Raw genomic sequence first — 27,054 nt, 5'->3', positions numbered from 1 at the left:
GCTTGGACATTCATTTTATACAAGACAATGACAAGCCACGTTCATAAAAGTCTTTAAAGGCTTCTGAGGACCCGGCCTTGTAGAGGGAGAAGCGGGGAGACAGGAGCTGGGCTTACCAGTTCACGGTTCGTGTTTCAGAACCTGATGGCGCCTCGGAAAGGAAATCCATTATCCGGGAGCACAAAGGGGGCTGCCTTGTCAGGCCTGACAGGGAGCAGACTGAGTGTAACAAAGCTCTGGTGCCTTATTTATGTGGCAGCTCACAGCTGCCGAGGATGGGCCTCCTGTTCCCCGGGAGCCTGCAAGCCACTCAGGAGGTCATTCTCAGGCCTGCTGGGCTGTGTTCATGTGCAAGGATGGGACCCCAAATCAACACCCAGAATGTTCCTCCTTGGATATCCACAGGACTAGCTGTGTCCCAGCTGCCGAGCTGTCTCAGTCCCACCAGAAGGAGCAGCCCGTTTTACCATCTCTCCCCTCCCACTGCATTCTTCTTCCTCATACTGTTGATCTCTACCTGCCCCAGCAGGGGTTCAGTTTCCTTTCCTCACCAACACCACCCCTCCAAGGGCTTCCACGCTGCCTGGCAAATGGCACCCGCTTGAGTCATGGAACAGGGCAGCTGGGCTTCCTCAGGAGAACAGAGGCTCATTCAGGCGGAGACCTGCTTTCTTTGAAGGCACAAAGTAGGTGTTCAGTGCATAACCACTGAACAGAGGAATGTGCTGACTTCCATAATCGCTTCTCTGCTGGATGCTAGAGAAGCCTCTTCCAGTCTTTTCTCTCTTCATTCCAAGACTTCTCAGTTTAAGGTATCAAGATATATATGCACATATGGCATTACAACAATTTTTTTCTTTTTCACTAACAACTACTAACAATTTATAACTGAAATACTAATGGCATGCTCACCCATGTCCATTCCAAAGAGCTTCACTTGAATAGGCAAGGGGCAGAGTTTTCGAATGCTCATTATGTAAGAGTCAGTGGCGGTCATGAGTACACACACACACACACACACACACACACACACACAATTTAAGAATACAAACATTTACAGAAGTTTTTCTATCAGTAGGGGAAGACAATTTAAAAATTTTAAACACTGGTAGTTTAGAGAGAGATGGAAGAATAATGCTAAAGCCTCTTTCAAGAAAACATCAGTTTCTCTCAGCGGTGACTCGCTTAGCAACAGCTATCCTGGCTGCACACAGAATAGAAAGAATGGCCCTTCAGGCAGTTCCTATTAGAGAGAGAAAATTAGAGGCACGTCCTGGGGCACCTATCATCCTGCTTATTCAGAAATCTGCAGGCCCAGCTTTTCTTCAGAATGACTGTGCACTGCTTAATGTATTGGTTGCCATTTTTCTTTCTCTTTGTAATTTTCTGTCCATTTTCTGCCTCGAAAAGTCCCAGCGAGTGCCAGGTCCTCGTGTGGAGTGGCACTGTCCACCACTCCACCCCACAGAAAGACAGACAGAAGATGCTTTGTGGGAATGACTTCTGGCCACAGGAAGCCACCACTAATCTAATGCTGAAGACCTTTGGTTTTAAACCACCCTTCCCCCAAAATCTCCATGAAACTGATTCTCTGATAGGCATTCATCCAAGGTCCGAAAATAGGGGCATATTCTAATTTGGGGTTGGAGAGGGTGCACGTGTTACCCTTCAAGGACATCTTTTATTAAAAGATTGAAACCCAGTGTCCTGTGGGCAATAGCTCTATGTGGGCAGCCCTCTTTTATTGAACAGGAAACAAAGAACTGCACAGGCATCAGGCTAATTTATCTTCCCCACAATATAGAATGTTCCATCGGTTTTGCAAGTAGATTTATTGAACATATAAGCCCAGAAACATTATTTTTACGGACTCATAAAAACATCAACAGGATCTCCCCTCTTTCTCAGTATTGCTATCAGTCAGCTTCTTTGGTGGGTATGTAGTGTTCATGGGACCAATACGGTGCATCAGATGTCCACATATGTCAATCAGTTCCACGGACACAAACTATACCAATAATGCTGGCAAACAGTGCCACAAATGCTGAGTGGAAGACTACAGATGTATGGTTGCAAATCCATCAAGGCTATAGAAGAAAAAAATTACCACTCAGTGTGGCCCTCTAAGAGAAGAGCCAGAGAAATAAACTTCATGTGTGAAAGCCTATTTTGTATAAATGCTAGGGATCGTGGTAACTGGCAACTCTGAATATCAGCTGCTCAAAATCTAGGGTCAAAGTTTCAAGTACTATAAAAAAATGGCTTCCTGCTATGTGTATTTCTCTGTTTGTTACTTTGCTTTTGTTTAGATCTATCTCAAATTCTTTTAGGCTCAGATTTCTCTCCTGAATTCCAGAACCATATACATCAACTAACTGAACATCTCCAGCTGCAGGTCCCAAAGATGCCTTCGTTTCAAATTGTCCCAAACCATACTCTTTTCTGGCCTCCCGAATCTGCTCTTCCTCTGGTGTTCCCCATCATAATGATAATATCATGGGGGGTGGGGGTGGTTCTACACTAGATACTTGGGTGCCCACCTTGGGCCCTACATTCAATGTACTTCTCACATCCAAGTATCATATGTGGTACCCCCTTATCCAAAGAGGAACGTGTTCCAAGGCCCCCAGTGGATGCCTGAAACTATAAATGGTATGGAACACTGTATACACTATGTTTCCTCCTATATATACATACCTACGATGAAGTTTCATTTACAGATGGGGCACAGCAAAATGTTAACAACAGTAGCTATAACAAAATAGAACAATTATAACAATATACTGTAATAAATATATACTATTAATGTACTAATAAAAATATACTGTTATGTGAATGTGGCCTCCCTCTCTCTCTTGAAAAATCTTACCGTACTGAACTCCCCTTTCTTCTTATGATGTGAGACAATAAAATGCCTATGTGATGAGATGGAGTGGGGTGAATGATGTAGGAATCGTGATTTAGTGTTAGGCTACTATTGACCTTCTGATGTCAGAAGGAGGATCATCTGCTTTCAGACTGATGTTAACGGAAACGCAGAGAAGGGAGGACTCCTGCACTCTATGCTATTGTGCAGCATAGAGCGGTGGTGAGGTATTCAAAACCCACCTCTACCACATACTAGATGTGTCCTTGAGCAAGAAACTTAATGACTCCATGCCTCCATCTCTTTATCTGAACACTGTAATATTAATAATATCAACCACATGTGGTTATAAAGATTCAATGAAATAATGAATGCAGAGTGCTGAGAATTGTCTCTGACAAATGGGGAGCACTAAGTGAATGTTAGCTACTATTAATGACATCTGTTTTTAAATGTTTGTTTATTTTTAAGACAGAGAAAGCACAAGTGGGGAGGGGCAAAGAGAATATCCGAGGCAGGCTCTGTGCTGACAGTAGAGAGCCGGATGCAGGGCTCACACCCATGAACCGGGAGATCGTGACCTGAGCCAAAGTCAGACACTTAACCGACTGAGCCACCCAGGCACCCCAATGACATCTCTATACATAGCACATCTTTCATATACAGCCTTTCCCTCTCACAGTACTCTGAACCGTCTTGTTTTCTTCAGACCTCCAATGCCCCCTCCTTGTCCTTCTCACATTGCCGCCGCCCTGATCTTCCCTGGGGAGGGAAACTGAGCGCTGCCCAGGCCTATGGTTGGGGAACAGATGGGGCAGGGGGTAAGAGTGAGCCATAGAAGCTTCATCTTTCTCCTCTTTTCTGAATATCATTAAAATTCAATTCTGACATCTCCATTTTAAACCATATTCTAAGGGGCCCACAAAATAGGTCAACAGCACAGTCTTCTTCTAAGTGCAAATACCTTGGGAAGCCTCTGACCTGATGGACTTGCCCCCTTCCCACAACCCCCAACTTTCTAGAAGTTGCCATGTACTAAATAATGATTTGAGAGCAGAGTTTATATCATCTATCTTTGTACTTCCCCGTATAGCCTGGCCATAACAAGTTTTTAAAAAATGCTCATTTAATGGCTAGTTGGATGACCACTGTTCTGTAGGTCCAGGCTAATTCACTATTATTTGACCAAAGAGCAAGTTAGGACTACAGGATCAAGGTAAAACCAGAGGCAGTCTTGTTTCTAAACTCTCAATACACTAGCCACTCACACGCGCACCTGTAAAAGGAAGAGAATAACGGTTCCTGCCTACTAACACAATAGGTGGCACCATGCACCAGTATCTCAACCCCTCAACCAGGAAGACTAGAGGGTGTGTTGGAGTCTCACAGGGAAATGATTCTGGAAGTTGGAGAGACCACTGAATGCATTTACCCATCCAGCAAATACTTACTGAGCACCTACTATGTACCTGGCACTGCCCTCACAGGGGACCAGGACTTCTGCCTTGTACGGTTCAAGGGGGTGCTGTTTGTGCTGCTAGGGAAGGCACAGGTTAAGGCCCCGTTTAGTACGTACACGGTGTGGAACACTATTGGAAGACTGATTCCTTTCAATAAGGAAATGAGTTATCGTTGAATGAAATTTTTCATCATTATTTCTTCTGACAGTTTGTCGATCATAACATGTCCCTTTCAGTTCACACAATGCTTCATATCTGAACAGTTTGATTTTCTCTTTTAGTCCCACACAGACACATTCACATCTTCTTGAGCACCACAACTAGGTAATTAAGAAAAATGGAGTGTCAGATGCCACAGAAAAAGGATCCATCTTTTAGGGGAAACCAGCTTGCTTTCTGTCCTGGAAAATTGGGTGTTTGAGTGAATAAAGCTCCAGTTAATGTTCTAGGTCCTAAACTGTCATTGACTCATGTGACCTTTGGTGCAATGAGTATCTCCTCTGGGCGGTGAGTTCCTTCCCTTTAATAGGTAATTGATATCCTCACCCCAGGGCTACTGTAAACAAGGTGCCATCTGCCCCTTTAAGACTGATCACCAGCAGCAGAGAAAAGATTCAGGCATTCCTTTAGAACGCCCCAGAGTTTGAAAGGACCTAAAGATTAGGAGAGAGAAATGGCTTTAGGATATCTTGGTTTGCTGTGAGGAAAGAAGGATTCTCCTCTTCTCTTCTTGCATACATGTTTCCCGGCCTGAATTATAAGTTATTTTATTCAAAATACTCAGAGTGGGGCATCTGGGTGGCTCAGTTGGTTAAGTGTCTGACTCTTGATTTTGGCTCTGGTCATGATCTCATGGTTCGTGAGTTCGAGCCCCACATCAGGCTCTGTGATGACAGCAAGGAACCTGCACGGGATTCTCTCCCTCTCTCTGCTCCTCCTCTGCTCGCATGCTTTCTCCTTCTCTCAAAATAAATAAATAAACTTAAAAAAACACACTCAGAGCACCATGTCCCCCTTTACATACTCAATTACTATTCATTAATTGCCTAGAGTATTTTGCAATGGGATGGCAGTATCCATGAAACTCTGGTACTCCACTGTCTCACGGCAATACTGAAGTTATCAGGCTTACAGGTGAGTTTCGTATTTCTCTTTTACATAAATACAAATCTTCTGATGTGCTCTGCAATATAAGAGATTGCTACCCCTGTAAGGTATCTAGAAGGTATTTTTTCAAAACAATAAATCCACTAATTCATTTTTTTTAAATGTAATTCTATTTTCCTTTAAAATCTACCCCTCCATAATGGAGGAGTGTTTTACAATGAATTTAGAAATTGTTTTTTTTAAAAAAAGAGAACATTTTGAAAACAGATGTCTGGAAATATTCCCATGATTACGTGATCTTGTTGCCTGAAAACACTATGTCTCACTTAAAATATTCTCTTATCTGCTCTTTTTAAAGATTTACATCTATTTTCAGTCTCTCAAATGAAGACATCTTGTGGGGTTTGAACCTGTTTATTAAAAGTTTAGGGATTTGACATCATCTGATTAGTTTCAAGAGTAACTGATTGACAAATTTAAATGTCATGTGGAAATTAGCTGAACGAGATAAAAAAATTATTTTGCATAATTAGTAAATGAGATAGGAAAATAAAAGAATGTCCTGATTTAGTAAGCCTAATCAAGGATGTTTTCTTAAATAAGATCTTTGGCAATATGAATGGAATAATGTCTACTGGCCTGCAAAACCTAGCATTAATTTAAAATATATGTAAATATATGTAATAAGTTTCCCCCCAAGTTTTTAAATTCTAGTTAGCCAATATATGGTGTAATATTAGTGTCAGGTGTAGGATTTAGTGATTCAACCCTTACATACAACCCTCGGGGCTCATCACAACAAGTGCAATTTTAGAAGAATCCTAACACATTGGAAAAGCATCTTAAACACCAACACTTAATCAAATCTAAAAGAAATCTAGCTGTTCTGACCACAAAAGTCATAATCCAGAAGCAATTACTCTTTTGGTGACTAACCCTGACTATAGGAGCAGCGCACACAGGAGGAAACACTGTGGCTTCTACACTTCTAGCCTAGAAAGTCCTCGCCTAGAGAGTCACAGCAAATGTCTTTCTTTCATCCACAATGTCCTCCCTTTCCTTGCATGAGAGAACAGAGAACTCAGTACCAGGAGGCGACCTGTCACCGCAGTCAACACAGACCAAAACTGGCATCACTGACATAGGCGGAGGGGGAATCTGTTGCCAAGGTCTAAGCAGTATCGCAAAGCATCGGAGTTGTCATGACCCTGACACTGCATAATGATTCCTCCACAGCTCTTCAGGGTGCTGGGAGAGGGGAGAAATCAATGGATGGTTCTTGGAGTCCTCATCTTGGATCAAGCACTAGTTCCTTCCTCATGTAAAAGTCACTTGGTAATGATTCATCAAGAGTCAAATGCCCTAGTCTGTGTTCCTGAGAATAAAAATCAATACCCTTGTCAATGAGTTTATTCTCTTGCCAAGGCTGACGAACATGGATATTCCCAATTCTTCTCAGAGTTTCATTGCCCCTTGCCTCCAACCCCCACACAACCGTTTTTCTTTGTCTCCTCACAAATACAAAGAGAAAGAAACTACTTCTTAAATTTCAGCCTCTATTATGTGAACATCTGTGAGCAAATAAACTGTGAGTGTGGCTTCCATCTCTTTCCCTGCTTGGGACCCCACATTTCACTTCCAACCCATTGAGACCCAGTGCACCTGGCAGAGATGAGTTGGTACTCAGTGGGGTGGCTTTAAATCCATAAATGATTCAAAGGCAATAAACAAAATAAGAACTGAGAGAAGAGACAGTATTTAGGAGATTAGCACCTTAGGCCACAATTTAGGAAATTATTTTTCAATCTCAAAAGAGCTGATAATGCAGGGATGAAATTTTTCCTGAATGTTATTAGAATAATCCTTGTCATTTTCTATTTTGAGTCCACATTAGCTATTATTAATAGTGCTGTAGGAACTTAAGCAAAATGGTACACTGGAAATTCTAGTAAGCACTATAAATATAAACATATATAAATTTTTATTTATTTTTTAAAAGTTGATTTAAACTTTTTTTAAAACATTTTATTTTTGAGAGACAGAGAGAGACAGAGCACAAGTGGGAGAGGAGCAAGAGAAAGAGAGGGAGATACAGAATCCAAAGCAGGCTCCAGGCTCTGAGCTGTCAGCACAGAGACCGACGTGGGGCTCAAACTCATGAACCGTGAGATCATGATCTGAGCCGAAGTCAGACACCTAACCGACTGAGCCATTCAGGTGTCCCAACAAATATAAAATTTTAAATAAGACAACATCTTTGTCTCAGAAAATACATTTCAAACGATCTTGATAATATGTTTTGGAGAAGTTATTTTCCACAGTATGCTCCCAGGCCCCTAGTGCATAAATCGAGGAACAATAGAGGTACTGAGCACACCCTAGTCTGTTGGGGTCTGGTCACTTTTCCTTTAAGATAAATTTGGAAATTTTCCGGCAGAGCCAAAAATAAGTCACCCTAAATGTCTATAGAGTCAGTGAGGCTCACTCCTTTGCTTCCCAGCATGCTAACACCAGATCTGAAAAAGAAACCTAGGGCTTTGGATATGACAGTATAAATAACCAGTTTCTGAAGATGGCCAGCTTCCGGAGGGCGTGATGTTGTCATCAGGGCAGCGGCCACCTTACGAGGGGTTAGATCCTAATTATCCACCTCCATGTCTTTTAAAGCTTCTTGTAAAAGCAGATACTTTATTTAAAGAGCTATGAAGATGGGGCGCCTGGGTGGCGCAGTCGGTTAAGCGTCCGACTTCAGCCAGGTCACGATCTCGCGGTCCGTGAGTTTGAGCCCCGCGTCGGGCTCTGGGCTGATGGCTCAGAGCCTGGAGCCTGTTTCCGTTTCTGTGTCTCCCTCTCTCTGCCCCTCGCCCGTTCATGCTCTGTCTCTCTCTGTCCCCAAAATAAATAAACATTGGAAAAAAAAAATAAAGAGCTATGAAGAAAAATCTTTCAAATTCAGGACTGAGAATCTCCCAATTCATTCTCATTTGTACTCAAGAGTGTCCAAAGGCAGTGTGGCCATCTCAGGCTTGAAAAGATGCAGGGTTCAGCAGAAAGAGGTATCCAGACTATGCAGGAGCAGCAGACAAGCAGAGTAGCACTGGGTCCCTTGTCTCTGCTCTCGTTCTCAGGCAGTGCTCTCTTATAATAATAATAATAATAATAATAATAATAATAATAATAACAATAATAAAATATATAATATGAACAAGCCTTTCTCTTGTGGTTGGCATATGTTCACAAGCATGAGGGGTCACACCATCCATTTGGGTAAATACAAAAGTCTCAAACCATTGGTAGAATCCCTACACGTAATTCCTATTGGGTAATGACTGTAGGAAAATCTCTGTGATTGTTCATTTGTTCATTCATGCCTGCATTTATTAAGCACATATACATGGAGCACCGATCCATGCCAACCACTGTTTTTTGTGCTGAAGATCCATCTGTGAACAAAAGAGGCCCCTGTCCTCTTGCTGCCTACACTCTAATAAAAGAAACAGAGAACCCAGAGTGAGTTGATAAAGTAATCGCTGAACGTGATACATACTATAAGGAAATTTAAACAGAGTGGAGAGGTAGAACATAACAGAAATAACTTGCTTCGTGTGGAGTGTTCAGGGAAAGGTCTTTCTGACATTTAAGGTGACATTTAAGCATTTAAGACTTGAGGCTTGAAAAGGAGCCAACTGTACAAAAGCCAGGGGAAGAACATTCCAGACAGAGAGAGGAGCAGGTTCCAAGGCCCTGAGGCAGCAGAGCACTGAGCCGAGGCCAGGAGCTTAGAGCTGGGAGACAAGAGCCAGAACTTGCAGGGAGTGGTGAGCCCCAGTCAGGCATGCACATCGTATTTTAAGGCAATGGGAAAACCTTGAAGGGTTTTAAGCAAGAAAACGACACAATCTGATTTATGTTTTCACAAAAGCTCTCTTTGGCTACTGAGTGGAAAATGGATTGGACAAGGTAAGGGTGGAAGGATGTTCCACTAAGATGCAAAAGAAGTTAAAACACGGTCTGTGCAACTAAGGCATTCACATCTGATGTGAGGCAAAGGCATGTGAGTGAAAGACCATAGAATGGTACGTGCAGTGGGCTATGTGGACCCAAAACACCATACCAGTACCACGAAGGAAAAACTGGGTTTGATCCTGTCACCTATCAAATTAAACCATGTTAAAATAAGGTCAGGTATGGGGTGCATGGGTGGCTTGGTTGGTTAAGCATTGGGCTCTTGGTTTTGGCTCAGGTTGTCATCTCATGGTTTGTGGGTTCGAGCCCCAGGTCAGGTTCTGTACTGACAGCTTAGAGCCTACTTGGGATTCTGTTTTTCTTTCTCTCTCTGCCCCTCCCTGCTCGCATGTGCTCTAAAAATAAATAAACACATTTAAAATTTAAAATAAAGTCAGATAGATATATATGATATTACCTTCTATAAATAAGACTGATATTTATGCAAAAAGTAGTACAACTTGAATACCCCTGAGCATTTTATCAGAAGACTCTACATATGGAGAAGCAAGAGATTTTGCTAGTGATCCCAACTTGTAAAAAGAGCCTGTTTTAATAGTTTATTTGGAAATCTTTTGTTTGGGACAGGTTCTCTTCTGACAAACTCTAGCATCAAGCTTTTTTCTGGGTGTAATGAGCCTATAACTCTGCTCCAGTGACGAACGTTGGGGCGGGGGGGGGGGGGGGTAAAAAAAAAAAGACCTTCCCAACTACACAGAAAGATCTACCTAGATCTCAATTTGTGAGCTCAAATCTCTCAAGCCCAGGAGTTTACCGAAGATTACCAAAGTCATTTGTCATTTTCCATCTTTTTTTTAACGTTTATTTATTTTTGAGACAGAGACAGAGCATGAACGGGGGAGGGTCAGAGAGAGGGAGACACAGAATCAGAAGCAGGCTCCAGGCTCTGAGCTGTCAGCACAGAGCCCAATGCGGGGCTCGAACTCACGGACCACGAGATCGTGACCTGAGCCAAAGTCGGCTGCTTAACCGACTGAGCCACCCAGGCGCCCCCGTCATTTTCCATCTTAAGTAGCCACCAGCAGTGAGCTCTCAGCTTCAAACAAGCAGTGAAGATCCACATGGGATGAGAGCAGTTAGGAGGTGAGAGAGGGTGTTGTGGTTGAACTGGGAAAAGGATATAAGAGGGAAATTAGGAAGCAAGGATGTCTACCTCCTTTCCCCCCCACACCTTCCCCGCCTATAGCAAGGAGACTGACTAGGATGTGGCAAAAACAGTCTGGCAACAAAGCCGAGGAGGGATGGGGTATGGTGCCAGTCTGGCAAGATGAGGTTCTCCCCTTCCTTCCTTCACCATCTTCACCACCTAGTGCTGGACACATGGTGACAAGCAGGAGTGGAGGCCGTGCGGAAAGCACCACCCTGGACGTCACAGCCTGTGCACAGGTCCAGTCTGGCCACTTACCCACTGTGTGGTCTTGGGTTAGCAACTTCTTGGATCTTTAGTTTCCTCATCATAAAATGAAGACAGTACTCCTTCTTAGGTGGTTTTAAAGTTCAAAGAGGGGGGTGATTTGACTCTGCATCTACTTTCCCTTCTCTTCCTGAACCCCACTTGAGAATCTGCACTGGTCTCTGGTGCCAGGAAACCGATTCTCAAAATAGGAAAGAATATCGCTGGCCAAAGAGGCTGTGTGCGTGCGACCTGCTGAGTGGACAGTGGTTACACAGAAGAAACAAACAGATTTACGTTAGATGCTCCGAACTCAAAGAGCTCTCACGGTGCTCAAAACCACAAAGATATGCCTCCCCATTGTTGTTCTGCCATTATTAGCATCTGTCATTTCTCTGACCTGGTTACCTCACCTCTGATAAAGGATGAACAGATATTCATACCTTTGCAGATTCCCTTTCAGTTCGCAATGACGTTTTTTAAGTTCCTCATTATTAATAGTTTTTATGATGGACATCAATATAAATCCCATTTAAAGAACGCTCTTAAGTTCATTTGATTAACCACCAGACCTTTCATATTTGTTAAAGCTGGTGCCTACAGCAATTGACAATGAAACACAGCACATGCGTGCAATCCTGTTAGCTGGAGGAAATTTTCTACCGATAGTACAATTAGGCACATATCTTTCAGAGGGTTCCCAGGGACCTCAGAGCATTTCCATGGCTTTTTATCCTCAGTTCTCCCGGGATGCATTATCCTCAATTAACTGTTCAATCTCACTGAAGTCACGTTCCAAACCGAGACTAGCCCAGGCAAAATGCTTAGTCCCTTTTCTCTGTTAGCAATGCAGCCAGTGCAGACTATAGGAATTTGAGCCTTGGTGCCACGATTTACAAATGATCCTGGGCATGGTACTAACTCTGTAAAATGGAGACAATATTAGCATCTACTTCATTTGGGCTGTTACGAAGAAGAAATTAATTAATACCTGTAAAATGTTTAGACCGGTGCCTTGGCACACACGCAGCTCCCAGGGAACGCTAGCTATTATTACTAGACAATAAGGTGAAGAGACTTGCATCCCCTGTCGAGTATGGACAGCTGCATACAGCACAAGAAAACACTGTACGTGGCCCCCTGCCTCCCCTCGACCATAAATCTCAAGTAATAAATGATGTTCCTTTTGAATGCTTGATTCAAAACAATCTGTAAATATACACTTTTGTAAGCATCCCAGACAAGCATCCAGGCAATGCATGTCTTCCACACTCGGGATGGCCTATCTTGGGGCTCTCACCCTCTGCCCTCAGTACAAGAAACGAGAATGGCAGGCCAAGGTGTGCCGGGAGCGCTCCCTCCCTGAGTGACAGCTGGTGCTGTCAAAAGTTGTTACTGCTGGTGCGCACAGACCTTCTGGCAAAGCCGGGCGGAACAGAAGAACCGCAGTCTCCCTGCCCACCTGTCAGCCTTGTCCAGGAACAGCAGAGAAATTTGCTCTTTTCTTCCTTCAAAGGCTCCAGCAAGCCCCAGTGCCTTCATTAATGCTAGCCTCTTCAATCCTGGCCTGCCTCCTCACCCTCCCTGAATACATACTCTCCAACCTATTCTTCCAAGAAGGGGATTAGCCCAATTAATCTCTGGACAAATGTCAAGGAGTCTGGGGGAGGGGGCGCCTTTCAAGTGCCTTGCTCCAAACAGCGAGGAAGACCAGACATGCGCTGAGGCGCACGGCACACGGGTGAGCCTGAGCAGCTGCCAGCACAATGGCACTGAGGTCCTCTTAATCTCGGGCTTAGCCACCGAGGGGCTCACTGTCTTGCCAGGCTGCCCGGACAGACCACAGGCACAGGCATGGGAGCTCTGCTCTCACCATCTGGGACAGGAGTCGTGAAGGACGGAGGCTGGACTGGAATCCATTTTTGAAGCAAGCACTTCCCTCTTCTCCTCTCCTCTCTCAAGGATCTGTATTCCACTCTCCTCTTCTTGCCCCTTCTCTCTCAGCCCACCACCTTCCCCACCAAAGCAAATGAAAATTTCCTAGGTTCAAAGCAGGAAATTGAGAAGGCAAAAAAGCTGTCATCAGGGGAGCTGTCAGGAGGGTAGAAGGGGAGGGAATTCTCATTACACACACACACACACACACACACACACACACACACACAGTTATTATTCTACCCAAAAACCATAGGTTTCACTGACCTAGTCCACAGAACTTTGGGGAAAGTCCTAGGAGTGTCTTTTCTTTGCCAGAATTCCCAGGAAGACCTCATCTAGTCTATCCAGAGGAGTTAATATTCTTGTAATAATTCTCTGACATAGAGGTTTGCCAATTGTTCCATAAAGTCATTCCAACTTTTTAATTTATAAGACATTCTCTAGTTTATTCTCTCTCCCTCTCTCTGCCTCTCTCTCCTTCCCTCTCCCTCTTCTACTCCTTCTATCTGTAGCCAGCAAAACCTCTTAACCAGCAGGCTATTAAACAACACTTCCACATGCTGCAGTCCAATGATTCAGTAATTAATTTTCATAATGATGATCTGGAAGGACTTCTAGAGCCCCCTGGAAGATCCTAGAATTATTTCCACCCCACTGGTCGTGCATATGCTTTGGGTGGAACAGTCAGCCTGGGTGTCTCGTCCCCGGCGGTGCCACTTACTGGCCATGTGACCTTGGCAGGTTACTTAACCTCTGCCTGTCATCTGTAACATGGGGATACAAAGTTTATTGAGAAAGGTAATAGCTAACACTCTCGTTATGAAATGTGTCCTATGAACCAGACGCTGTGATAAATGATTTACCTGAATTATCTTATTTCACTCTCACAACAACTGCTGAGTTGATATTAAGTCTGTTTCATTATAGTCTCATTTGTTCAACATTAGCAATACATGTACGCCATCTATAGTGACTGTTAACCAGAATCTCTGGTTAATGGAAATACCTTATTGCCTCGCTCTGTTAGATGACAAAGACAGTCTACTTCAGAGTTACAATTATCATCCAAAACTCTGGTATTATGCTTTTGAAATCAGAACTTTTTTGGGGAGAGACTGTAGAAAGACAATATGACTAATACAATAAATATAACACACTGATTTGGGGCAGCATCCTGCAACTGAACACATTAAAATTTTGGTAAAAAACATATGAATATTCTCCCTAAAGAGGACAAAAAGAGCTTCACATCATCTCGAAACAGGTTTTATTGCCAAACCTAGATCAAGATAGGTAAAAATTTTGCCATCAAATGAGTTAGGAAAGAAAAAAATAGACTTGTTGTTTTTGTTTGGGTTTCAGAATTTCAGATAAGGGATTGTGAACTTTACTACACAAAAACACCAGATAAAGAAGCAAAATGCTCGTCTCAGTTCGGACAGTACCTGCTGTGTGATCCTGGGCAAATCACCAAACCTCTCTGGTTTCGGATTCATCTACAAAATGGGTGATTACTACTGCCTCCCAAGTTATGCAGAAGTAGCTATGAAGATCAAGTGAGATAGAATTCATCAAAGGATTTTGAAAAAGTGAAGTGTTTAGGGAATTCAAGCTGCTTATTATCTTTTAAAGACTATTATAGTTTTAATTATGCACTACGGTTTCCTGTTTGTAAGGCAGAGTATTGCCTGCACAGGAAGGGTTCCCACTTAAATCTCTTTCTTGCTTCTTAACATCAATAAAGATCAGCACATGCATGATGACTGCACTACGGCAATCTTTTTCTGGCTTAATCTGTAAGAATCACCTCCAGGAAGTAATGAAAAGCTGCTATGTCAAATCACTGCAGTCACTAAACACCCAAAAGACCTTTTGTGCTTTGAGAAGCAGGCTGTTCAAGGGTCAGGTTGTTCCTAACTTGATTTCACAACTTTTTGTAAAAATCTGCTCTTGTCTCCCTTTCTGTATGGTGTATGGAGAGAGCACCGGCCTGGGAGTCTTACCGCTCACCCTCACCTCTAATATTCCATGTGATCTAGGACACATCACAGCACCTCCTTAGACGAGCACCAAGTCAGCTGGGCCTAGTTAGACCTTGGATGGCAAAAAAAAAAAAAAAAAAAAAAAACCCAGCTTACCGCTGCTATTTGGTAGTTCCCCCCTCCCCCCCCCCCCCCCCCCCCCCCCCCCACAACAGAAGGTTTTCTTCTCTGGGTATTCAAACCCTGCTTGTCCCTACCACACACTCCTGGCTCGCTGATGCTGTCTTTGCACTGATGTCAATCCCCTGCTGCTGATGTCAGCCCAGCTGTGACAGCTGAGTCCAATGCCACCCACAGTTGACCTGGTGAGTCACATCTGCCTGCTTTCCCCTTGCCAAAGACCCCCTCAGAAGCCCAGGGCAGAGCCCATGACCTGCTTCCCTCTTTGCATCTCTATGCTTTTTGAGCTTGAGGAGTCTCCATGGCTGAGTGATTTGTCCCATTAGCCATGGTTCTATAAAATTAACCGTGAATGTTCTCCAGTGTCCGTGGCAACCCTTCTCCCAGGGAGCAATTATGACTATAAGCTATCCTCTTTTGATGCTAACTTGTGGAAACAGAGCCTTTCTGGCCACTAAAATGCAGTGGGGCTGGTGTCTCCTAAGAAAGAAAATGTCCTAAATGCTCTGTTCCATAGAAAAGGAAGACACACAGAGGAACCCTGACTGTATAATAAAGCTGGTAATTATTCTCAATAACTGAAGGGCATTCTGTGGTGGAAAACCCCAAGGTCTATGACATGTATGAAAGTGGGAGTATAAATGTAACACAGAGAAAACTCAGAAGCTGAACTTTATCCTCAAGGAGGCTGCAATCTAACAGAGGAGACACATCTATAAAATAGATGATTATATTACTTTCTACTCACTATATAAAATAATATGTAGGCACTATGATAAAGATAGCCACAGGTTGCTATGGGAAATCTAACGGTGCTTAGCCCATCCTGGTCCAGGGAAGGCCTCTTGGAGGAGGTGACTTTTTTCTTTTAAGTTACTTAAACTCTGGATCTCAGTTTTCTCATTTTTAGTGTAATTTAGAATACCTAGATCTACATTTGTGGTGAAAAATCCAGCATATAGATTTAAGTTACCATAGCATTCTTAGCTCAGTAAATAATAGTTACTCAACCATGACCTCTGGTCTTTTATATGGATGTAGAAGCTAATGTTCTTAAAGCACAAAACCCTTTTGGGGGCACCTGGTGGCTCAGTCAGTTAAGCATCCAACTCTCGGTTTCGGCTCAGGTCATGATCTCATGGTTTGTGAGTTCAAGCCCTGCATAGGGCTCTCTGCTGCTAGCATGGAGCCTGCTTCAGATCCTCTGTCTCCCTGTATCTCTGCCTCTCTCTCTTTCTCTCTCTCTCTCTCTCTCTCAAAAATAAACAGGTAAACATTAAAAAAGAAAGAAAGAAAACCCTTTGTACCCAAACGTCCCACCAAGAATTTCTTGGCATATGTCATTTCCTATTGTTGTTTGAAGACATCCCAGAGTCTGAAGATGGACTGATAATTGTTCTGGTCTGAAGACAGACTGATAAATGTTCTGAGCAGCTTTGTTTTTCAGTAACTTCCAGCAAACAAGTTCTTTGAGGTCAGAGAACAAGCTGGGTTTCTAAATACACTTTTTTCTTTCTCCCTCTCTCCTCGCCACCGTGTCTGGAACTCTGTCATGGTTCTCTTTTGACTGGAAGAAATACGTTAGTGCTCAAAACTTGTACTGTGCAGTGGCTGCCCAATGGCTACAGAAGACAGCAGTAAGGTAACTAAGTAGATTAAGTGGCTGGGAGCTAGAAGACTGAAGCAGTTTTCACACCAAATCAATTATTCAACACGTATTGGCTCTGTACGAGGTAGTGCGGCAGATGATCAAGAGTAAGAAATAGTTCTTCTCTTAAGGAGTTTGTGATCTACTTGGAAAGACAAGGCTAACGCAATTGGAGAAATTAAAGCGTAATAAAACCCAGTAAAATGAAGAAGTACAAGATCATGGGAAGTAGGCACACCGTAAGAGTTTGAAGGAAAACAAGTTACTTAGGAGGAATTGGACAGCAAGTGGCACTCAGGCTGTGAAAGATATATGGGGAGGATTTGAACAGCGCCGGTGTGGGTGCAGGTGAGAGGACCAGCAGAAGTGAGGACAATGAGGTAAGAAAAGGCAGGCATGAGATCACGCCTCAGGGCAGCACATAGACCAGCCCTATTGCAGGGCAGGGGTATGCAAGGTATGAGAACCACCCTTCAAGGCTTGCTCCTGACCCCAGGTGAATCTGAGGGGGTTAATTACCTCACCCCTTGCCGGGCCCTGGACAAATTCTTACCCTTTAAGGATATTCTAGAAATCTAAAAATACTGTCGGGCCCTATTGATTTTTGCTATCCTAAGCATCCTTCAGTGTTTTCAGACCACATACATTCTAGCCTGTGATTTATTCCTATAAACAGTCTAAAAAATTAAGTCTAAAATTATGGCAAAGTCCAAAGCCTTTGATCTTACATGTGGGACTTACCAATAATTTAAGAGTGTCCATATCATGATTCTGAGTTAAACTCAAGATGAGGAATAAAGTTCTCAAGAGTGGTCAGAGCTTGGTGGCTCCATGGATCTACTGAGGACTCCCAAAGGAACGAAGCTTTAGTAGTCACATAAAAGGGCTTTTTTTTTTAATGTGCTGCTTCAAGGCCTAATAATTCCATTTCTGGACACATGCAGGATACTGACCCTCAAAATCATCCCGCAATAAGTCATCAATCCAACTGAACGAAAACAGGGCTGTGGCAAACCCCATTATGATACTGATGATCCAAGAGGGATCACCTCTATAAAAAGGGGTTTACCTTTCCTAGAGAGTTATGAAGGTACCATAACATGACAATAGAAAAGGTACATATGAACTTAGAAGTGCTAGGACTTTGATTTCATTGGTAGATTTATACTATTGAGCTTAATATTGTGATATATATTGGGGCACCTGGGTGGCTCAGTCGGTTGAGCATCCAACTCTTGATTTCAGTTCAGGTTATGATCCCAGATTCATGGGATCAAGCCCCGCATCGGGTTGTGCACTGAGTGTGGAGCTTGCTTGGGATTTTCTCTCTCTTTCTCTCTGTCTCTCCCTCTGCCCCTCTCCCCCACTTGTGCATACTCTCTCTTAAATAAATAAGTTAATTACTTAATTAAATTTAAAAAGAAAAAAAATTGTGATATATAGCCTATATGGTCCTTTGTTTCCACACACATACACACACGTATATTTATACTGAACCCCATCAGTTAGGGCCTAAACAAGAGAGAAGAAATTGGTTTATTTCTAATGCAGAGAACTGATTTTACAGGTGATGGAATATGGAAGCCAAACAGCAGGCAATGGGGCAATCCAGAGATGAGTAAGGGGAGGAAGTTCTACCATCCCCTGGCTAGAGAGACCAAGGGAAGGGATAATGTTGGTGGAACCTAGAGGCAGAGCCACCAAGTGGAAGCTAGAACCATGGCCAGACAGACCCATGGGAGCTAGAGCCATAGAGAAGGCACAGTCCAAGGCAGAGAAATGGAAGAAATACCCTGACTTCTCTCCCCACTGCCACCCAACATCTCTACCAGTGCCTCCCAATGCCCAAACCCAAGAAGGAACCACTGGACAGGAAACGCTAGGAATAGCAGCTGCTGGAGTCAGTCTTCTGCAATACAGAACACAACGCAGGAAGGGTGAGATGGGACCCAAGGCCAGTGGGGCCCGAGACCTACCCAGGACTCCACATAATAACCATGAGGATTAAATGAGGCATCATATAAATGCATCCATCACAAGCCTCAGATATAGTGAGCTTTCAATAAAAGTTTGTTTAATAATACAGCATCGTCCGCATGGAGGGCCTGATGACTCACGACGTTACCAAACCTATAGGTACAAAGGCTGCTTATTATTTTTATTTTTCAGAAATAGATTTTTAAAAGAGAAAGGAAACTTCAGCAAAAATGTATCACCACTTTCCAAAGGAGAAGCTGCAGATGGTATTTATGATTTTCACTGAAGCATCTCAGTTAAATTAATTGCTTGTCTATTAAATTCTTCAACTGGCAGCTCTTATTTTCTAATGTGATCACTTCATGCAGAAACCAACAGCCAATTAAACCGGAACAAATGACTAGCCGATCTCTAAGGTTGCTTCTGACTCTACCGTCTAAGATTACTCAGTTACATCGATGGCAAAATGATGAAAGGATTTGAGGGAAGTTCTGCCCTGAGTCAGTTCCAAGTGTCATCTGAATCAGTATCAGGAATAATATGTTCTTCCAAAAATCTCAAATACACACTGGGCAAAGTAGAAGGTATTTTAATTCTCTCAGCTTTGAAAGAGCACTTTTCTAAGGTGATTTACTTGAGAAAGGCATTTTTCTATACTGTAAATGGACACTGAAGAGACCTACAGTTTGTTTTAGGTTTTTTTCTGTTCATCATGCAAACATTTATGTGTTCTGGATATAATTCGGTTTGGGTTTCTTCTTCATGAAGTAACTGGGGAACAACAGTTGGTGACTGTAGAGAACAGTGATGTTCTCTACAATACAGGGCCATAATAATAGGTCTTATTCACGTGGTGCTTTTAATTCATGCCTGGTATTGTTCTAAACACTTTACATATATAGACTCGTTTAATGTTCCTGACAAACTTATGATGTAGGTACTGTTATAGTTGCCATTTTACAGATAAGGAAACTGATGCAGAGATGTTACACCTTTCTCTGGTCACAAAGCTTATACGTGGGAAAGCAGAGATCCAGCCCTGGCAGTCTAGCTCTAGGAACTATGCTCTTTCTTAATCATGATGCCATACTGAGAAGGAAAAGAAAGGATATGCACATTCTTTTTTTTTTTTAATGTGTATCAATTTTTGAGAGAGAGAGAGAGAGAGTACAAGTGGGGGAGGAGCAGAGAAGGGGGAACAGAGGAACCAAGGCAGGCTCTGCACCAACAACGGAGAGCCCAACATGGGGCTCGAGCTCACAAACCGCGAGATCATGATCTGAGCCTAAGTCGGATGCTCAACTGACTGAGCCACCCAGGCGTCCCAAGAAAAGATTCACACATCCTAACAAGGAAAATAACAGGTCATTCTCCTCTCACTTTTATAAGGATACCTTTCTGGACTGGCTCCCACCTACCCTGCCCGCCTTACCTTGTCCACCAATCCCTTCTCCCCACTCCAACCACGAAAGGCTTCCATTCATTCTCATTCTCCCCAAGCTCCCACCCGCAAGGCCCTTGCAGTGCCATTCCCTCTGCCTCAAGTGCACATTTGTCCCGTTTCAGCTGGTGAAGCTCTTTTGTGCCCTGGATCTCCAAGCAAGCTCTCCTGGCTACTTTAAACTCGGATTATAGGCTCCCACAGTACAGAACGCCTCTCTTTCCTAGCCCCTATTAGAGTTACAATTTGACATTTTGTTTACATGATTTGTGTCTCCTTAGCTTCCTAGAGTATCCCCAGTGTCTGGAACATAATGCAGGTTCAATAAATACTTATTGACTGACTTATTGATTAAAATTTGTCTGCTCCCTACACTGAGAGCTCCATGAAGGAGGAAACCATGTGTGTTTATGTTTCTGCTGAATCCTCAGCACCCAGTTAAATGCCTGGCACATAGATGATACCTCTGGGGAGATATGTAAACTAGAGAACAGCTTTATTATCTTTATGGCAATTATTGAAATTTCCTATGACCCTTTTTTAAAAAAATAAACCTTTGATTGTGATGATTTCCAAACCTCAATATGGCCAGAATACAGAGATTTCACCACTCTGCCCATGTGCCCTCAAATCAGTGCCACTGAGTCTACTCCCATGGCCATCCCTCGCCCCTCCAATGTTCACCCTGGATTGCCCATGTATTTCTAACAAGTACAATTCTTGGGGCAGGGTGGGGAGAGCAATTGCCAAAAAGTAAAAAGACTGACCCAGACAACTTCCCACAACTTAACTTTTCTTTAAGTGAAAAGAATGATAAAGAAGCCTCCCTCCTCTTTCTCTGATGGTCCATAGGATGGTTTTCCATGGCTTTGGGACCTGTCATCATTGTCATAGCCCCTTTTGAAAGCTATAATCACCTGCTGTCACTGCGCTCAATCATTACAACTGAAAGAAATCAAAGCTCTCTACCTCGATTTTAGGATATGGCAACCTGCCTTCCCCATATCAGTAGGAGGCAGAACTTGGTCACTCAGGGTTGGAAACCATCCCTGACCCCTGACCCAAGGGAAGCACAGGTCTTGGAACTCTGGCATTCCAGTTTGGAAAGGTTACTGACCTCTGGCCTGGAAAGCATGCTGCCGCCTCAACCCACTGCCGGAGTCAGTGATTACGGCAGATTCCTGCCACTCCTCTCTTCTCTGAGCTAAGACTGTCTTGGAAATAGCTAGACAGATAAAGGAATTGCTAGCAAAAACTAGAAGGCAATCTTTTTACAAAAAAAAAAAAGACCCTTTAAATAAGCCAGATACAAAAATCATACTATATGATTCTACTTATATGAGGTACCTAGTCAACTTCATAGAGACAGAAAGTAAAGTGGTGGTTGCCAGGAGGTTACAACAGGAAACAGAGTTATTGGTTAATGGGTACAAAGTTTCAGTTTGGGATGATGAAAAGTTCTAGAGATGGATGGTGGTTATAGCTGCACAACAGTGTGAATATACTTAATGCCATTAAACTGTACATATAAAAAATGGAAATGTTATGTTATATATATTTTACTCCATTAAAAAAAAAACAGGAGCTTTATAGGGCTTGGCCTGGACATTTTAATGTCTTTCAATCCTTTCCTCTATTTTCTGGCCAGCAATTCCTAAGGTTAAAACAAGCAAACAAGAAATTTGTAAGACCTTTCCTCTTGAGCGATTTCCTTTGTCATATTTCTACTACCTCTCAACATGGAGGCTTTACAAAAATGAATTATTGGGACCTCATGAAGATAAAAATCTTCTGCACAGCAAAGGAAACAATCAACAAAACTAAAAGGCAACCAACAGAATGGGAAAAGATATTTGCAAATGACATACCAGACAAAGGCCTACTATCCAAAATCTATAAAGAGCTCACCAAACTCCACACCCAAAAAACAAATAATCCAGTGAAGAAATGGGCAGAAAACATGATAGACACTTCTCTAAAGAAGACATCCAGATGGCCAACAGGCACATGAAAAGATGCTCAACGTCGCTCCTCATCAGGGAAATACAAATCAAAACCACACTTAGATACCACCTCACACTGGTCAGAGTGGCTAAAATGAACAAATCAGGAGACTATAGATGCTGGAGAGGATGTGGAGAAACGGGAACCCTCTTGCACTGTTGGTGGGAATGCAAACTGGTGCAGCCGCTCTGGAAAACAGTGTGGAGGGTCCTAAAAAAATTAAAAATAGATCTACCCTATGATCCAGCAATAGCACTGCTAGGAATTTACCCAAGGGATACAGGAGTGCTGATGCATAGGGGCACTTGTACCCCAATGTGTATAGCAGCACTTTCAACAACAGCCAAATTATGGAAAGAGCCTAAATGTCCATCAACTGATGAATGGATAAAGAAATTGTGGTTTATATACACAATGGAATACTATGTGGCAATGAGAAAGAATGAAATATGGCCTTTTGTAGCAATGTGGATGGAACTGGAGAGTGTGATGCTAAGTGAAATAAGTCATACAGAGAAACTTAATAGAAGTCCATGGGGGAGGGGAAGAAAAAAAAAGAGGTTAGAATGGGAGAGAGCCAAAGCATAAAAGACTCTTAAAAACTGAGAACCGAGGGTTGATGGGGGGGTGGGAGGGAGTGGAGGGTGGGTGATGGGTATTGAGGAAAGCACCTTTTGGGATGAGCACTGGGTGTTGTATGGAAACCAATTTGACAATAAATTTCATATTTAAAAAAAAATGGAGGCTTTAACATGATGATTTCCTTATCAATCAGACTATGCTGCCAATCCAAATAACCCCAAAATTCAGTAGCTTCAAATAACAAAGGATTACTTCTTGTTCTCTCTACATAGCCCAAGCAGAACCATAAGAAGATTTCCTCAGGGACCAGGGCTGATGGAGCAGCACCCACCATGCGAGCAGAAAGGCAAGCCTTGCAACACTCGGCCTTCAGAGCTTCAGCTTCCCATCCATGTGCACCTGGCTGGCCAAAGCAGTCATAAAGCCACGCCTAATTCAAGGGAATCGTGGGGAAGTGCAATTCCAACAAGTGCCTGGAGGGCAAGCAAGCTGTGGAGTGCCCTGTGAACACTACAATGTCCTTCTGACCACTACAGCCTCTTTCTAGGTTTTGCTCATATCTTTGCATTATTTCCAAAATTCATTTTAGTGATAACTTATAGTATAGCGTAATATATGTAATTATACAGATATCATTATATAAATTATGATATATATTATAACCAGAAGGAAACAAAACCTGGTCTCCCCATCAAAGGACATCTCCAGCATTCAGCCACATGCTTCTTGCCCATGGTTCAAGGAGAGCGGCACATGGCTGCTCTGCCAACCAATGAATGAGACTGAGCATCGCCTCTTCTCCTCACCTTCTCAAGTCCAGTCGAATCTTGAGCCCAGAAATTAGAAGAGCCCAACAGCATAAAAAGACTTTCTGCCACCTGCTTTATTTGAGGAGGTTAAAAAAAATTGATCTTGGCATCAGAGGAATACAAGACTCAAAAGGAAATAAACTGATCTTTCAGATTTATTTATGCTAGGCTTTCTCGCCTCAAAAGACCCTGAGGAGGTAGGTTGAAACGGATTTTAGATGTGCTAGAGATTCCATAAATTCACATGGACAGCCTTCACCTGCTGACACTGTGAGTTCAAGTGCAGAGACCCAGGAAAGAGTCCCTGACCATTCTATAATGGCCAGATACACACCACTGTGACAGAAGAGCCATCCCATCTAGGCCCTCAGAAGAACATGGCAAGCTTAGGCAGTAAACCCAAGGCTCAGCTTACACTGAAATGACAAGATTTCTCAGTCTAGGCATCACATTAATGTGCAGGATAGAAGTTAGTAGAAGACATGTACATGGGGACCCTTATATAGACACATCAAATGCAATTTAACAGAACCTTCATTTGTTGTCCTCCTGTCCTCTCTGTTTATTACTTTGTGGTATACAGCCAATGTTAGAAAAACTCAGGTATCCTCATGCCTCATATCTTCATTCGATGAATCCATGAATTGGTAGACAGAGAAACCCTGACTGGCTCTGTTTTGCATTACTTACTAATAACTTTGGGAAGATTTTCAAGTATCTCTGGCAGATTGAGCAAAATGCTATCACAACCATTAGCTCAAACAGAAAAGGAACAGTATAAAGTATAAAATCCAGTTTCAATGTTGACAAAATAGCAGCACCAATGGCATGAGTCAGCACATGAGCATATTCAGCAGCTCTTTAATTTTTATTGCTGTTGTTCCCTTCTTGTGATTAATCAGATTGCATACAGAAACATCTCAATCCCCAGTGATAAAGTCAGCTATTGTTTGAGTACACGTATGCATCGGCAAACTCTTAGAGAAAGATTCATTTTTAAATAAATCAACAACAAAAAATTGCTCATCTGTACGATTACTAGGATTCAGATTTAGAAAGGGATAAGCCAAGGGACTGAAAAACAAGGAAAATTGGAATGCTTTATTCTGGAAGTCTATAAACCAAGGGCAGTAACTCAGTAATAAAAGCATGGCTTTTGAAGTCACAGATCTAGATTTAAATCCTTGCTCTATCATTTACTAGACACAAGATAATGACCACGTCATAAGGCCACATTAAGTCTCAGTTTCTTCACCCGTAAAATGAAGAAAACAGCCATCTACTTCCTGTAGAGGATGTGAAAGAAATGAGATAGATAATCCATTTAATGTCCTTAGCAGAATGCCTGGTACACAGCTGTGCTCAGCAAAGGTGTGTTATCCTTGACAGTGTTTGATAAAATTATAAGGAAGGAAATTCCTTGACTGAAATCTAATCACGTCATGGAAAGTTGCCTGAGTGTCTGCGATGCAGAAAGACAATGCAAACCTGACTGCCATTCTCTTTTCCAAACCCCCTGTGGCATAATTTTCTGGTTTCACAGTCTGTTCACCTGGAAATTGGGGGTGACAGATCTAGACAGCTTGGCTTGGGTGTCTATCTTGATGTGCGCTGAAAGCAGTGGTTTTGTTTGTAGAGATTATTCTGTTGCTTGAACTCCAGGGAGAATAAGTGGACATGTTGCTAATAGAGCTGTACCTCTGGACTCCAGGCTTCCTGAGCCTCTCCTAGTATTTAAGAGAAAGGGGCCATAATATACTTTGACATAAATGCATTTGCAAGAATACAACTGGAAGAGATCGAGTGTTTTCTGTGGCTTCCCCTACTACTTCAGAGCTTTTGGTCCTGCTGTTTTGTAAACAGAAAGACCTGCATTTAAATATTTACTTGCAGTATCTTTTCCTCTTTACAACTAATGATATCATCATAACATGTCCTTTCATCTGGCCCCTTAGCCTAAGGAATCCTCTTTAAGGTTCTCATTAGGAAGGAGCTCTACACTTTTGGTGCTGTCTTGTCTGCAAATTAGAATCATCTGGAGAGCTTTTAAAAGTCCTGCTGCACAAACCACACCCAGACCAATTAAAGCAGACTCTCCCACACATTCTGGTAGTTTGAAAGCTCCCCAGGTAATGGCAATATACAGCCAGTGCAGAGAACCACTGTCGGACCAAACCCTGTACATACACCTGTGTCTAACAATACATTAAAAAAAAAACAAAGAAGCAAGTCTACTCTAAAAAGAGGTCTCCAGTCAGTTAATCCTGAAGATTTGCCTGATAAACTGACAAGACAGATGTTGCCAGCAGATTGATGTGTCCATGCATAAACACACACAAACATAGATATGCACAGGCACACACACACACACACACAGGCGGACACACACACACACACACACACACACACACACACACACACACACTTCTGCCTGCCCCAGTTGGCTACGTCTTCCAACTGGGTGAGGTACTTTTGACCCTCTCTCTTCTCAGGAAGTTTACTGTCTGCACCCATCTCATACCCTCAACATGACGGTTTGGGAGATTAGCTCCTCACAAAAGAGATAGTAACCCTTGAGATGTAGAAACATAGGCCAGGAGGCAACTGTCTCACCACAGTAGAAGAGGGGCTGCGTCCCCAGGGACTAGGCACACCTGAAGTTGCAACCAAAGCAGAGGAAATTAGAAGAAGAGATAACTTCTTCCATATTTATTACATGAAGACTTCAAATAAACAATATCAGACATCTGATGAAATCAGAGAAATTTTAATCCAAACTTTTGTTTTGAGGAGTGCAATCTGATAAAGTTTGGAGTATTCGTGTTTTATTTTTTTTCCTTTTAGACTCACATAGGATACTGAAATCAATGGAGTCCCTACATGCCTACTTCTGAGCCACAAGCACATTGATTTCTGAGCTTCCTCCCTCTGCCCTAGGTCAAGAGCTCAGACTCTCAATTTGCCTTGCACCTCCCTTCAAACCAGTTTGTTTGCATATTTTTGCCTCATTGAAAAACATCTTTGTATTTTTGCTGGCCCAGTTCTTGGCAGTAGCGACTCTTGCTGTGACTGAGGTGGAGAATCGTGAGGCAGAGAGAGGCCTTATATGTGGACACTTTCCATTTATAAGACTAAGGCTAGGGCACCTGCTTTGAAGGCAACAGCAGAAGCTGGGGAGATGGACAGGGGAGGGCGGGGGTGGAGAAAGACACCTGCTAGGAATGGCCTTGGACCTCTAGTGGTTGGTTAAGCTGATTCGGCTTACATATGCATAAAAGAAAAACAGTTTCTCATAGAAGACAGGGTCTCAATTTGAACATATGTGTAACAACAGACTGCTGTGCCAGGGGAGTGGGAGCCCGGTTAATTTCTCTCCGAGGACCCCACAGAAGATGAGAGAGGGTGTGGAAGCCAAAGCCCTTAGGGTTTAAGGACGGTGACAGATGGCCAGCACTATACAGGCAACAGCACAGCTCTTCTGCCTTCTGCACACCCCCGCCTGTGCTCTCTTGCCCTCTCTTGCACTCCCTTCTCCCCAATGCCTTTCCAAGGTTTGTAATTACTGGGCTGACTTGAGCATGACCAGATGGGTTTTATTTCTAAAATTTAGAGATTTTCCTTCAGCTTTCAAGTCCCTTTAG

At 42.9% G+C, this 27,054-nt stretch overlaps 1 protein-coding gene and 2 long non-coding RNA genes across 5 annotated transcripts in view; 1 reads left to right on the top strand and 2 right to left on the bottom strand.

Moving 5' to 3' along the window:
* The window catches only part of RASGEF1B (RasGEF domain family member 1B), a 597,383-nt gene that overhangs the window by 258,866 nt on the left and 311,463 nt on the right, over nt 1-27,054 (bottom strand). The window lies entirely within an intron of this gene.
* On the bottom strand, nt 10,380-15,380 carry LOC123385025. The gene is made up of 3 exons (XR_006596987.1): nt 15,030-15,380; nt 10,865-14,884; nt 10,380-10,566 (listed from the first exon to the last, which is right to left on the bottom strand). It is a non-coding gene; the product is annotated as an uncharacterized LOC123385025 (long non-coding RNA).
* LOC109499094 lies at nt 15,374-23,571 on the top strand. Its single transcript, XR_002741844.2, has 3 exons — nt 15,374-15,513; nt 16,527-16,594; nt 22,877-23,571. It is a non-coding gene; the product is annotated as an uncharacterized LOC109499094 (long non-coding RNA).

Source organism: Felis catus, chromosome B1, assembly GCF_018350175.1.
Source record: "Felis catus isolate Fca126 chromosome B1, F.catus_Fca126_mat1.0, whole genome shotgun sequence".
Classification (NCBI taxonomy): Eukaryota; Metazoa; Chordata; class Mammalia; order Carnivora; family Felidae; genus Felis; species Felis catus.
This window is presented reverse-complemented; position numbering and strand designations above follow the sequence as displayed.